The sequence below is a fragment of the Pseudophryne corroboree genome, chromosome 1, assembly GCF_028390025.1.
Source record: "Pseudophryne corroboree isolate aPseCor3 chromosome 1, aPseCor3.hap2, whole genome shotgun sequence".
In the NCBI taxonomy this organism is placed as follows: domain Eukaryota; kingdom Metazoa; phylum Chordata; class Amphibia; order Anura; family Myobatrachidae; genus Pseudophryne; species Pseudophryne corroboree.
The window spans coordinates 647415929-647428759 of record NC_086444.1 but is presented as its reverse complement, the minus strand read 5'-3'; the positions used below and the strand labels follow the sequence as shown (position 1 = coordinate 647428759).

Here is a 12831-nt window from a genome sequence, read left to right as displayed (position 1 = left end):
AGGGACTGCTTGTCCTCAGCTACTACCTCTCACTCGCCGCATCTATATCCTGCTCAACTCTCTGTCTCTCGGGATGCTGCGCCACACCACACCAGGTACTATCCGGAAAAAAAACAACCAGTAAAACCAACTGCTCCTCCGCCCGCCAGGGATCCTCTATATATAGCCTCTCCTAATGGCTCGTGATCCCCTCTTTCCTCTTGTTCTCTGTACTCGAGCTCATTGCCCTCGGGGCGCTCTGGAAACTTACCCATATAGTGCAGCATGGGAGGCAGTATTAACCCCTCAAGTCCTACACATCCACCACTGTATCATACAACATTTAGCATGGTATTCTAACAACATATATATATATATAATAAAATTATTAGCAGGGCTACATGTACTTATTGAGAAAGGTTCTGGCAATATTTTGAAGAAAGAGGTGACAAGAAAGCTCAAGGGAATGGATATGTGGAGTCAGGGCCGGTTCAAGCCCTTGTGGCGCCCCGGGCAAAAAATAGGGGCGTGGCTTCATACGGGGCATGGTCAGTTACGCCCCCATTGGTGCCCCCTGTAGCGCCGCTGAAAGAAAAAATAAAAAAAATTAAATAATACTTACAATCCCCACTCCTGATTCCCAACCGCTGCAGACCTCCGCTGGCACCGCTCCTCTCCTCGGATCTATGGGAGAGATGTCATAACGTCTCTCCCATAGCACAGCATAGATGGACACTAGAGGTCAATTATGACCCCTAGCATCTGTGTCAGTCCCACAATGCTGTGCAGTGCGTGATGACGTCATCGCGCACCGCACAGCAAAGGTCCTCTCTATGAATGGAAACTAGACGCGTAGCGTCTAGTTCCCTTCACAGCAGGGGACACAGCGGGGGGCACAGTAGCACAGTAGCGGATCTTGCCATGGTGCGGCGCCCTCCGGAAGGCGGCGCCCCGGGCAAAAGTCCTGCTTTGGAGTTAAAGTTGAATCCAAAGCGGCAGACTTGGGGACCAGTGGAAATGAAGTCAACTGAGAGGTTGTCTTAATTAGAGGTTGTAACACTAGGCATTTTGGGTTTTTCTCACAGCCACAAGGTTCTTCCTATTGATTGCCTGTAAGAAAATGAACCGTGGTAATTAGAAATTACCATATCTTTTTTGCTGCAGCTTTAGAGCAAATCCAACTTTTCCTAAAATCGTTATTTTAAGAAAAAAGTTTCTGATCTTCCTTCTTAACCCCTTGCACACGTCCCCATATGACTAATTAATAAATTGGACGTTTTCAATAAACTTAATTAATACAAAAATTAAATTACCTTCTGGCAGCCCTGTCCTCTTCCTCAGCTATCAAAGGTCTCTTCTCATCCCAATCATCTTCCACAGCATTGCAGGTAGCAGGGTAGCATACTCTTCCTGACTTCTGCAGTTTCTCTAGGCTCTTATTTCTCCACACTGAAGACAGATTGGCTGGAGCTGAAGGGCTGGACCCTTCTTCTCCTGCTGCTGGGCTGCATCCCCCAGAACTCTTGCTGGTCCTGCTTAGGGCCATCACCTACATGATCTCCTCCTCGAGCAAAAGAGAACACTAGGGCTCATCTGGGCTTGCATAAATAGCCAGGTGATACCCATATAGATGTCAATGTTTAATCCATAATCAGAATAAATACAAAGACAAATACCTTACATTGAGCTTACCTAAATAGCAGCCCTACCATAGACCCAAAGCTAGGCAGGCTGCTGTAAAGCAGAAAGTTATAAATGTTTTTCAGCTAGGTGTGTAACATAGATCAGGAGACATACGAAAAAATTTAAATGCTCCCTCCACAATATCAGCTTCACCTAGGTTGGCAAATCTAAGAGGGGGTATGTGGCAAACACGGTAGTTTGTCCCAGTCTCTTATGAAAGAGACAAATGCTTTCTGTGGAAGTCTGCAGACTCATGTTAAAGACAGAGTAAATTCCTCACATATCCCTCCACAAAGAACACAGGTACACAGGTGAAGCACATGGGTGTGACTAGTGAGTTTATGGGAGGAGGTATAAGTTCTGATCTTATGTTGTGGCTGTGCCAGTTATTTGTCTGGTGACTAGTGGGGAAACCAATGTGTGATGTCAGTGACAGAGTTGTGGCAATACATTTGCTGGTGTAATGTTGGAACCAATGCTGATGCTGTCAGTGATCTCCTGACAAACCTGAATAAACTAAAATAAACTACAGCAACCTGGTTCAGCAAGACTGTCAGCGGCGGCGGGTGTAAGTCACGCCGGCTCCCAGCCGTTGCCAGGCAATGGGGCCGGTGCATCACTTCCGCCGCTGAGCGTCCATCTCCGGCCGGTTGCCTAGCAATCGGGGACACTCGGTGGCTGCCCCGCACTCCAGTCCTGGCTTTTACCTGCAGCCGGAACACTGCACAGCTGGACAATTAGGTCTGGGGGATTGGTCTGCTGGCTCTCCCATGATAGGTCAACAGGACATTTTTATGGGAGCCAGGATCAGGCAGCCTCACTGGTGATAGCTTCCTGTGGAGCTGCTTCCTGCACCTGGAGAGTTCCTGTGCAGTCTTTCAGTCCTGTGACCCTGTATCCTGAGTCCTGGTGTCCGGAGCCTGATCTTTGAGAAACTTTACAGCCTTCCAGTTCTGTGACCCTGCATCCTGAGTCCTGGTGTCCGGAGCTTGGTCATTTGGAATCTGATCCAGCCTTCCAGTCCTGCGATCCTATATCTGTAGTCTTTGGGTTCCTGCTCCATCTGCGTGCACCTTTAACGGTGTCGTGAGTAGCTGCTCTGCCGAATTTTATGACCGTAGCCGTATTATTTCTTACTTTCTTGCTTTTGTGTTTTCTGTGGAGGTTTCCGCCATTGCTGTCCTCGCCGAGATACGACAGTGTCGTGTTTGCCATTTGGGCAGTGTTGCTTTTGTTACGGTTTTTCTTGGCGACCGTGCCAAACATAAATTTGGTTATAGTTTTCAGTAGTTTCTTCTTTTATTTTGTGTGTCAGTTTTTAGTTTCCCCTTGTTCTCTCTCTCGGTTAACTCCTTGTCACCTACTAAGACCGGGGGGCATCGGAGTTAGGCAGACCTCATCTGCCCATCAAACACGGCTGCCATGGGCCCAAGAAACCATAGTCTCGCAGGCGTTGACCGAACACTTGGGGGAGACAACAGAGTCAGGGTTTCCTTAGGGGTTGCTGCTGAACTCAGCTCAAACTGCAGCATCACGTTCCTGTACTTGGAGCTCATCTATTGCCACCCTGTCTCTTGGGTTCCGAGTACAGAGAACGTAACAAAGATGTGTGTGGACATTCAATTACTACCTGGTTTGCCACTAATATATAGGAGCAGTGTGCTATAGAGGTACCAGAGGTGTTTAGCTGTTAAGCCCAGGCAAGTCATGCATTTGGAGGATAGATAAAGTGTGTCTTATCTGTGTGGTAGACTTCAGCGCATTTCTTCCTTGCAGTCTGGTGCAGCTGAAGACCTGTGATTGATGAAACAGAACAGCTATATGGAACTCCCTTTAGAAGGCAAAGTGGGAGTGTCATTTGCCTGTCAGTCTGGGAGGGGCTGGAGGAGTTTAAGGTATAAAAAGACTGTTTGAGGGCACGTGTCTGTGCCTAATTTGTGTTTGTATGCAATGGCCGATGTTCACACAACAAAGTGATTATTGTGCATGTGCTGTGACTGCAATGTAAATGCTCGAGGATACTGCTACAATCCTGCTTGTACTGAGAACTTTGTCACATAGTGATTGTGAGGAAGTGGCCATTTGGATTAGTTAATGGGGAGTTTGAGGGGAGTGGTTGGGAAAACGCTGGCATGTCATGGACGATTTTGTGGCATGTATCTTCTGATGTCTGCATTGTTGTATGTGCAAATACAAGGCGTTTGAGTCATCTATCTGCGTACAACCCTAAGGTTTGATGTTCACTGCAATTGTGCATAGTCCACTAATGTGTGCACAACTGCAGTTGAGATTGTGATGAGTCTGGTGGGCGTCTCTTTTCATTCCTGGGTGGCAGCTTCCCTTGCTAACATAAGCAGCTCCATAGCCTAGAGAATCACAATTACAATTGCATTTGCGTACAAACATGAATTACTATAGGCCCTCTGTTAGCCAGTGATCGGGCCATTTGGGAAGTCTTTAAGTGAAGCTGAGAGCCTAACAATGACTCATATGAACATGAACTGTATGATGGGTACTGGTCTGCGGTCATCCTAATGATATAAACTATGCACAAGTCCAGAGTCAGTGTGTGCTTCCAGAACACAGCTTCATTTTCAAAAGCTATGAATAGTATGTGTGTGTTTATATATATATATATATATATATATATATACACAAGTTGTGCTCAAAAGTTTACATACCCTAGCAGAATTTGTGATTTTCTGGCCATTTGTCAGAGAATATGAATAATAACTCACAAACCTTTCACTCATGGTTAGTGGTTGGGTGAAGCCATTTATTGTCAAACAACTGTGTTTACTCTTTTTAAATCATATTGACAACAGAAACTACACAAATGACCCTGATCAAAAGTTTACATACCCTGGAGATTTTGGCCTGATAACATGCACACAAGTTGACACAAACGGGTTTGAATGACTACTAAAGGTAACCATCCTCACCTGTGATCTGTTTGCTTGTAATCAGTGTGTGTGTATAAAAGGTCAGTGAGTTTCTGGACTCCTGAAAGACCCTTGCATCTTTTATCCAGTGCTGCACTGACGTGTCTGGATTCTGAGTAATGGGGAAAGCAAAAGAATTGTCAAAGAATCTGTGGGAAAAGGTATTTGAACTGTATAAAACAGGAAAGGGATATAAAAAGATATCCAAGCAATTGAGAATGCCAATCAGCAGTGTTCAAACTCTAATTAAGAAGTGGAAAATGAGGGATTCTGTGGAAACCAACTGCCAGGAAAATAGTTTGGGATGCAAAGAAATATCCACAAATAACTTCAGCTGAAATACAGGACTCTCTGTAAAAAAATGGTGTGGTTGTTTCAAGATGCACAATAAGGAGGCATTTGAAGACAAATGGGCTGCGTGGTCGAGTCGCCAGAAGAGAGCCATTACTACGCAAATGACGCAAAACATCCTGCTTACATTTAGAAAACAACCAACACTGAAATCAAGCGCTCTGTCACTCTAATCAATATGCTGCCAGTAACATAAGGCTGCTCATGAATAGAAGTGAAGGATCCATGGAGCGGATTCTTCATCAGAATTGGAAACGCGTCATTTACTCATCTCATTGCTATTTGCACCACTGTATCCGGAGATCTCGATAGCCAGCTATAGCGCTCCACGGATCCTTCACTTCTATTCATGATCCCCCAGAGATGACTGCATGATAAAGGTTTGAGCACCAGCAGCCGGGGAGGACGTTCTTGGTGAAAGAATCCACAAGTAGGAGTGGTGAGATCGTTACTGTTCAATTGTCTGGCCAGACACGCTTTTAGAGGAAGCACAGTTTCACTTTATTAACGGACTTTGGCTACCTAAATGGGACAGTTAAACAGCTCCTAAGCTCACAATTATTGTGAAGAAGAAGTCTTCTTTTCCCAAAAGTGACTGTTCTATAGTTATACAAAGAAGAACTCTGTGTGCTATTAAGTTTCAGTAAACATCGGAAAAGTTACATTCTAGCTATCACAGCATGTGTTGTTAAAATTACAAGTGGACACAGAGTAATATGTCACATTACATGTTGTATCTAGTCTGTTTATAAATATATTATTGAATTTGTACGTTGACCGGCCGGTGTTACAAATTGCACATTATATATATGTTTACATGTGTTTTATTTAAAAAAAATTTGTAGTTCTAATCTATATGCGCTGTAACACCAGTTCTTTTGTTTCTTGTTTGATTGCTTACATTTAGAGATGAGCGGATTCGGTTTTACTCGGATTTACTCGGTTCTCAAAATTACATCTGATTGGCTAGCCAAAACACGTGACATCCGTGAGCCAATAAGATGCCGTTTTGAGAACCGAGTAAATCCGAGTAAAACCAAATCCGCTCATCTCTACTTACAATACTCCAAACAGCGCAGAGACAAGCCTCAAAACTTCTGGAACAAAGTCATTTGGAGTGATGAAACCAAAATTGAACATTTTGGCCACAACCATAAACGTTACATTGGGGGAGGAGTCAACAAGGCCTATGATGAAAGGTACACCATTCCTACTGTGAAACACGGAGGTGGATCGATGATGTTTTGGGGATGTGTGAGCTACAAAGGCACTGGAAACTTGGTCAAAATTGATGGCAAGATGAATGCTGCATGTTATCAGAAAATACTGGAGGAAAATTTGCACTCATCAGCCCGGAAGCTGCGCATGGGACGTACTTGGACGTTCCAACATGACAATGATCCAAAACACAAGGCCAAGTCGACCTGTCATTGTCTACAGCAGAATAAAGTGAAGATTCTAGAGTGGCCATCTCAGTCTCCTGACCTCAATATCATTGAGCCACTCTGGGGAGATCTCAATCGTGCAGTTCATGCAAGACAGCCCAAGAATTTACAGGAACTGGAGGCTTTTTGCCAAGAAGAATGGGAAGCTTTACCATCTGAGAAAATAAAGAGCCTCATCCACAACTACCACAAAAGACTTCAAGATGTCATTGATGTTAAAGGGGGCAATACACGGTATTAAGAACTGGGGTATGTAAACTTTTGATCGGGGTCATTTGGGTAGTTTCTGTTGTCTAGAAACGGGTTGGTGGAGTCTGCACAGGATCTCTCAGTATAAATGCTTGGTACTATAAAGGATATGAGTTAAAGTTATAGCTCTAAAATAAACCAACATATGGCCATAAGTGAACTAATAATTAGTATTTGGCACTGGGTTGGCGGTGCTCCCAGAAATAGTTCAGTAAACTAGTCAAAGAAAAGTGTATGGTTCTTGTATAGTACAGGAACCAAAAAAGAAAAAAAGAAAGACTATATGTCTCTTCTGGGGCACACTTTTATTGAAAATTATGTGGTCTTGTATAGTATTAAAATATAACTTTTATTAGTAATCCTCTTAAAAAAATGCTATGAGGCAAAGGACAAAATAATTATATTAGTAAGAATGGCAGAAATTATCATAAAGTTGGTCAATCCTAATGGAAATTAAATTTAGTGATACAAATTAAACATGATAGCTCTTTAGGCGAAATTATGTGTGTGTCTCTGATGTTAGAGAGAATAAATACCTTCTTCCAAATTTATGATAAAATAAAATTGTAACTATAATAATAATAGAAATATAGCGGAAGGAAGGGGTATTATACAATCTGATATGCCGGGCTCCACACTGATGGTTTATTAAGATATAGAAATCCCAAATTTTGAGTAGAAAATAATACTTTGATTCCAGGTCCTATGTCCTGGGTTTGGATATAAATACCTGCAGTACCAAGTATTCCCTGGTGGTCTCCCAAACAGGTACTGACCTGGCCTACAGTGCTTGGCTTCCAAGATCAGATGAGGTTGGGCATACTCAGTGTGGTTTGACCGCAGGTAGATATATCCTGCTTGATGACACTTGGAACCAAGTATTATGCTCTGAGAAATCCCAAAGTTTTTTGGTGAAATTATTGGATGCTCTTGAATCGAGATACTGGCAGTACCAGATATTCACTGATGGTCTCCAAAAGTAGGTGCTTCACCGGCCCCCTGGGCTGACCTCCAAAGAAAATGGAAGAGGTTGGGCCTCACCTGTATTGTTGACCTTGGGTAAATGGATAGCACCTATGGCTATGGGAGGTAAATGGGGAAACAGAAAGCAAATGGGGGCTGATAGGGTCTGATCTGAGGTATATGTGTAAACTCCCCAGATTTTGCGAAGAGTACTGGGTGGATTATAGTGGAATACTGGTATGAAGAGATTAGGGTGTGGAAAAAATTAGTAGGGGGAGAGAGACAGATAATCAGGTCTATGTTCAACACCACTTCTGCTTTTTTATCATCTGTCTGAACATCGAATGAGAAAATGAGAGGGTGGTGAGAAACGACACTGAGACCGAAGAAAGGTAGAGGAACTCTTCTACTGTCCTGTCTTATAACGAAATGGTGCTCTGTTTACATACTGCATTGCAGAGCCACCCAGATTGTTTAGACAGGATGAGAGGGAGTACCAGAAAATTTCATGTGACTGGCAAATATTTGTAATGAGTCACGTGTTTGATCCAAAAACTTGGAGCAAAAAAATGTGTGTGCTTAATTAGATATTAAATTTACGCCTACTCAATACAGTCAGTAAAAAAGAAGGGGGGGGGGTTTGTGTTAGAAATCTGGTTATTGCAGTATGTCACAAATGGGGGGGTCACAAATCACTTAGCCAAGAGAGAAATGTAATCATAGTTCTTGAAGAAATTATGATAACCAAAAACCAAAAAAACCCCAAAAGAACAGGACTGAACCTTTGAAGAACCATGCATTGATTATAAATGGGTATAAAAATAATTATAAATTTGAGAATGAGTCCTGGACATAGGTGTGGCTTGCTAGTAAAAATTATGATATATTCCCATTGTAGGCATGTATCCCTGGTAGAAAAAAAAAATATATATATAGATGTGTGTCTAAATATATATGTATATATTCACACAATGATTGATGAGAGACTTTGACAAAAAGGGTGGAATTTACCAGGGAGATTGTGTCCGATGGGATGTCAGGGAAAAGTCCTGTGACCTGCTGAAAGGTGGAGGGGTGAAATACCCCCCTGGGTCATTGGAAGCCGCTCCTTGAAGTCCGTGGTGGAGGGTGAGCCCAGCAGTGAGACGCCGGTGTCCGCGGTCCGCCGACCGTAAGTTCGGAACACCGGAACCGGAAGTGACGTACGTTTCGCTCGGGAGAGCTTGTTCACTGGTTGCCTGCTCCCCGGCTCTCTTGCGCTTGTATTTAAGGACCTGGTGGGTCCTGTGGATTGAATAATTAACTATAATAGCTGATTGAGTGCTCTGTATTTAACAGATATAGAAGAAAAATGAAATATGACTTTTGCAATGTAAAGTAAAATTAGACTAAGATAAACTGTGTTTGGAGAAAAAATATATGAGGGTATAGTCCTGATAATTGGAAAAGGACTTAATGAGGCTTATTGAGACGCTGATTACATCCCTGAGTTAGATTATAGACGCTGTTAGAGGAGGTGATTAAGCTAAATAGAGCAGAAAAAATGATTAGGCAGTGAGCCTGTATTAAGAGAATACTAGATTGTTGAACTTTATGTAGTGGAGTGGAAAGATACTTGTGATGATACCAGTGGAAAAACTGGAATGAAAGATGTTTTTGAAAATTATGTGGGAATAATACTAATGAGTTGTTAATGAAAAATTTTGTATATGTAAATAATATTTGATGGCAAGATATGTGTATACTGAAAGAATTATTAAAATATAATATATAAGTATATATATATGTATAATTACTGGATGAGAACAATGATGATGAGAAAAGCTTGATGTATAAAAATTGAATGAAAAATTAAGATAATGATGTGCTATTGATATGGGAAATTAAACATGATAATAAATAGATAATATATGACAAAATATATAGTGAGGGGGGGTATATGTCAAAAAATGAAAATGGGCAGCAAAAGCAGCAAAAATTATATAAAGATTATATAAATAAAAATAAATAAGTCAGACCAAAAACTAAAACTAAAATTGGAATATCAAGACATGAAATTTGCTGTGGTGAAAAATTTGTTTGAATAAAAAAAAAAAAATCTAAAAAAAAAAAAAAAAAAATTGAATGAAAAAATGAAAAAAATTAACTGGATCGGATTCTGGAGGAAATGGTGGGGTTAATGGGAAAAAGGGGAATAACGTTGGATTTTGACGGGGCAAGTGCAGCTTATTATTGAAAATGGAGGGGAGGGTTTGGGGGGTGGGGTTGGGGGGTGGGGTGGTGTTGGGGGGTGGGGTGGGGGTGGTGTTGGGGTGGGAAGAAAAAAAGGGGGGGGAGGGAAGGGAGGGTGGTGGTGTGATTGTGGGGTGAGTTGGTGATGGAGCGGTGTGTGGTGCGTGCATGGTTGCCGTGAATATGAGAGGTGAGAAGTGTAGTGGGCAATGGTAAGAGGAACTTATGATGGGTGTAAAATGTGTGAATGATGTGGAGGGTGGCGTGAGGAAGAGGGGGGGGGAAAGAAGAAAATGTGTGAGGCTTGAAAGAGATTGGAGTGGCTGGGGGGAGTGTGGGACCTAAAGTGAATATTTAGTTTTGAAGGACTGAAATTAGTTGTTGTAAACTGAATGACTTAAGCACCGGAAAAGGAATGTAGAAGCATTATAAGAAAACACTGTAGCTAATATATTCATTGAGACCATTCGAGGCTAAGGTATTCAATTTGAAAGTCCATTCACTTTCTTTTTTGAGGAGTGTGGCCATAGTGTCTCCACCTCTGATTCCCATTTTGACTTGTTCTAGGCCGCATATTTTTAAATCCTGCGGGGAGCAGGAATGTTTTTGCAGAAAGTGTCTGGAGACAGTGGTTAGTTGTTTCATCCTTTGTTGGTCTCTACTAGCATTTCTGATGTTACTCATATGTTCAAGGGCCCTATGCTTCAACATGCGTGTGGTAATTCCTATATATTTGAGATTGCAAGGGCATGAAATGCAATAAATTACATTGGTGCTCTTGCAGTTGAAGAAATCCTTGATGTTAATGGTGTCCCCATATCAGTCTATTGTTGTTCGGACATTGACTATGTGCTCACAAATTTTGCAATTTCCACATGGATAGCTTCCTATTGCGATGGGGTCTCGTGCTGGTCTTGATATGAAATGACTTTTGACGAAATGGTCTCTCAAGTTTGGGGAACGTCTCCAGCTAAGATCTATTGTGTTATTGAGTTTTTGTGACAAGTCATTGTCGGATAACAAGATAGACCAATGTCGTTGTAGGATAGATTTGATTTCTTTCCATTCATCACAGAAATCACCCACGAATCGAATTGTCGTATTATCATTTGTGGTCTTAGACTCCTGGAAGATTAATGACTCTCTTGGAGTGTGAAAGCAGACCTTTTTGGCTTTTTTGATGGACCTGGAGCTGTATCCTCGTTCTTTCAATCTATGTGCCAGTTCTTTGCTGCGGGTAGCAAATATATCATCATTGGAACAGTTTCTGCGTAGGCGTAGGAATTCCCCTGTGGGGATATTGGTAATCGTGGGTGGGAAATGTGAGCTGGTTTGATGTAAAAGAGTATTAGTGGAAGTACTTTTGCGGAAAATTTCAGTTGAAAGCAGGTCGTGATCGTCTTTGTAGATTCGGAGATCCAAAAAGGATATGCTGTTGGAGTTGCATTCAAAAGTAAACCTGAGGTTTAAATTGTTGTTATTCAGATGATTTATGAAGATGCCAAGTTCCTCCGGTGTTCCACTCCAAATCAGAAGAATGTCGTCAATATAAAGAGTCCACAGAGCGATGTGTTTAATATGTTCCTCCATACTGTCAGTGAATACAAACTCCCTCTCCCACCACTCCAGGAAGAGGTTCGCATATGTGGGGGCACAAGCTGCCCCCCATTGCTGTGCCTCTTACCTGAGTGTAGAAGAGGTTGTTAAAAGTGAAGTAATTTTGATGTAATACGAAATGCAAGAGTTGGAGCAAAAATTGGTGGAATTCAGTCATTTCTTCCATTTTGAGAAAGTATTCAACAGCTCGTATACCCAAATCATGTCGGATACATGTATATAGAGCCTCCACATCCAAACTCACTAATAGGTGTGTTTCTTCTAATTCTATGGTGTTAATTTTGCGAAGGACATCAGTAGTTTCTGTTGTCATTATGATTAATAAAGAGTAAACACAGTTGTTTGACAATAAATGGCTTCACCCAACCACTAACCGTGAGTTATCATTCATATTCTCTGACAAATGGCCAGAAAATCACAAATTCTGCTAGGGTATGTAAACTTATGAGCACAACTGTGTATATCTATATCTATATCTTTATCTATATATATATATATATATATCAGTGCCGGCACTCTGGATGCCTCCCAGGGCTCTCTTGCTCCAGTGCCCTCCACATGGGTATAGCACCCCCCATATACTCAGTAAAGAATGAGGCTTTTAGTGAAAGAAAGCAATGCATTCACATCATATCAATGTTTCAGGGATGTACTCCTCTTCATCAGGATACACTGGTTTTCAGTTTTTTTCCTCCACCACAGGTTATGGCCGGAAAAATGTTTGGGATTTTTATTTAGTTATCTTTATCTTACATTTTATCTTAAATTGGTGATGGCCAAAATCCCATGCGCAATTTAATATGCCCCTAGGAGTGGTTTAAATCATAAGGTCCATTTCAGAATAATTGAGCACTGGGATATCCAGTACATTTTAAAGTTACACTATTACCATTTTTATTTATTTATTTACAGACAATATTATCTGGTGAACGAAACCTATTTTTTTGTTGTATAGAATACAAATGCAATCTATTACGATTTTATTGCTTTATTGTCTTACGTGTCATATTTCCATAATACTAGATACAGTCTGGTGTAGCAGAGACAACAATTTACTCAGCGTGCACAAGGCTTTGAGTTTGGGCAAAACATTTTGTGGATCACAGGTAGAGGGAAGTGAGCGTAACTTTAAGATGACGGATTTACAAGTACGAAGTGACCCAAAATATTAAATAGTTGAATAATTGTCACGCAGGTGTGGAGGAAAAAATTAAACAATAGCCACTTTGTTTTATTTTATATGCAGGATGTTTATTTTGCATTACTCATGACAGGCTGTTTACATAGAAGCAAAATGTACTGGCTTTATGCTGTATATTGTAGGATCTTTTGTTATTTTGCAATAGGTTTACAGCACCCTCTATATGTTA

The 12831-nt window shown here is 41.4% G+C and overlaps 1 long non-coding RNA gene and 1 pseudogene across 1 annotated transcript in view; one reads left to right on the top strand and one right to left on the bottom strand.

Annotated features, from left to right (window-relative positions):
• The first annotated feature begins 2 nt into the window (after positions 1–2).
• The window catches only part of LOC134931864 (uncharacterized), a 55247-nt gene continuing 42418 nt past the window's right edge, over positions 3–12831 (top strand). Inside the window, exon 1 of the long non-coding RNA XR_010179190.1 lies at positions 3–95. This is a non-coding gene — a long non-coding RNA (uncharacterized LOC134931864). The remainder of the gene's footprint in view (positions 96–12831) is intronic.
• Positions 7377–7494, bottom strand: LOC134945874 (5S ribosomal RNA; annotated as a pseudogene).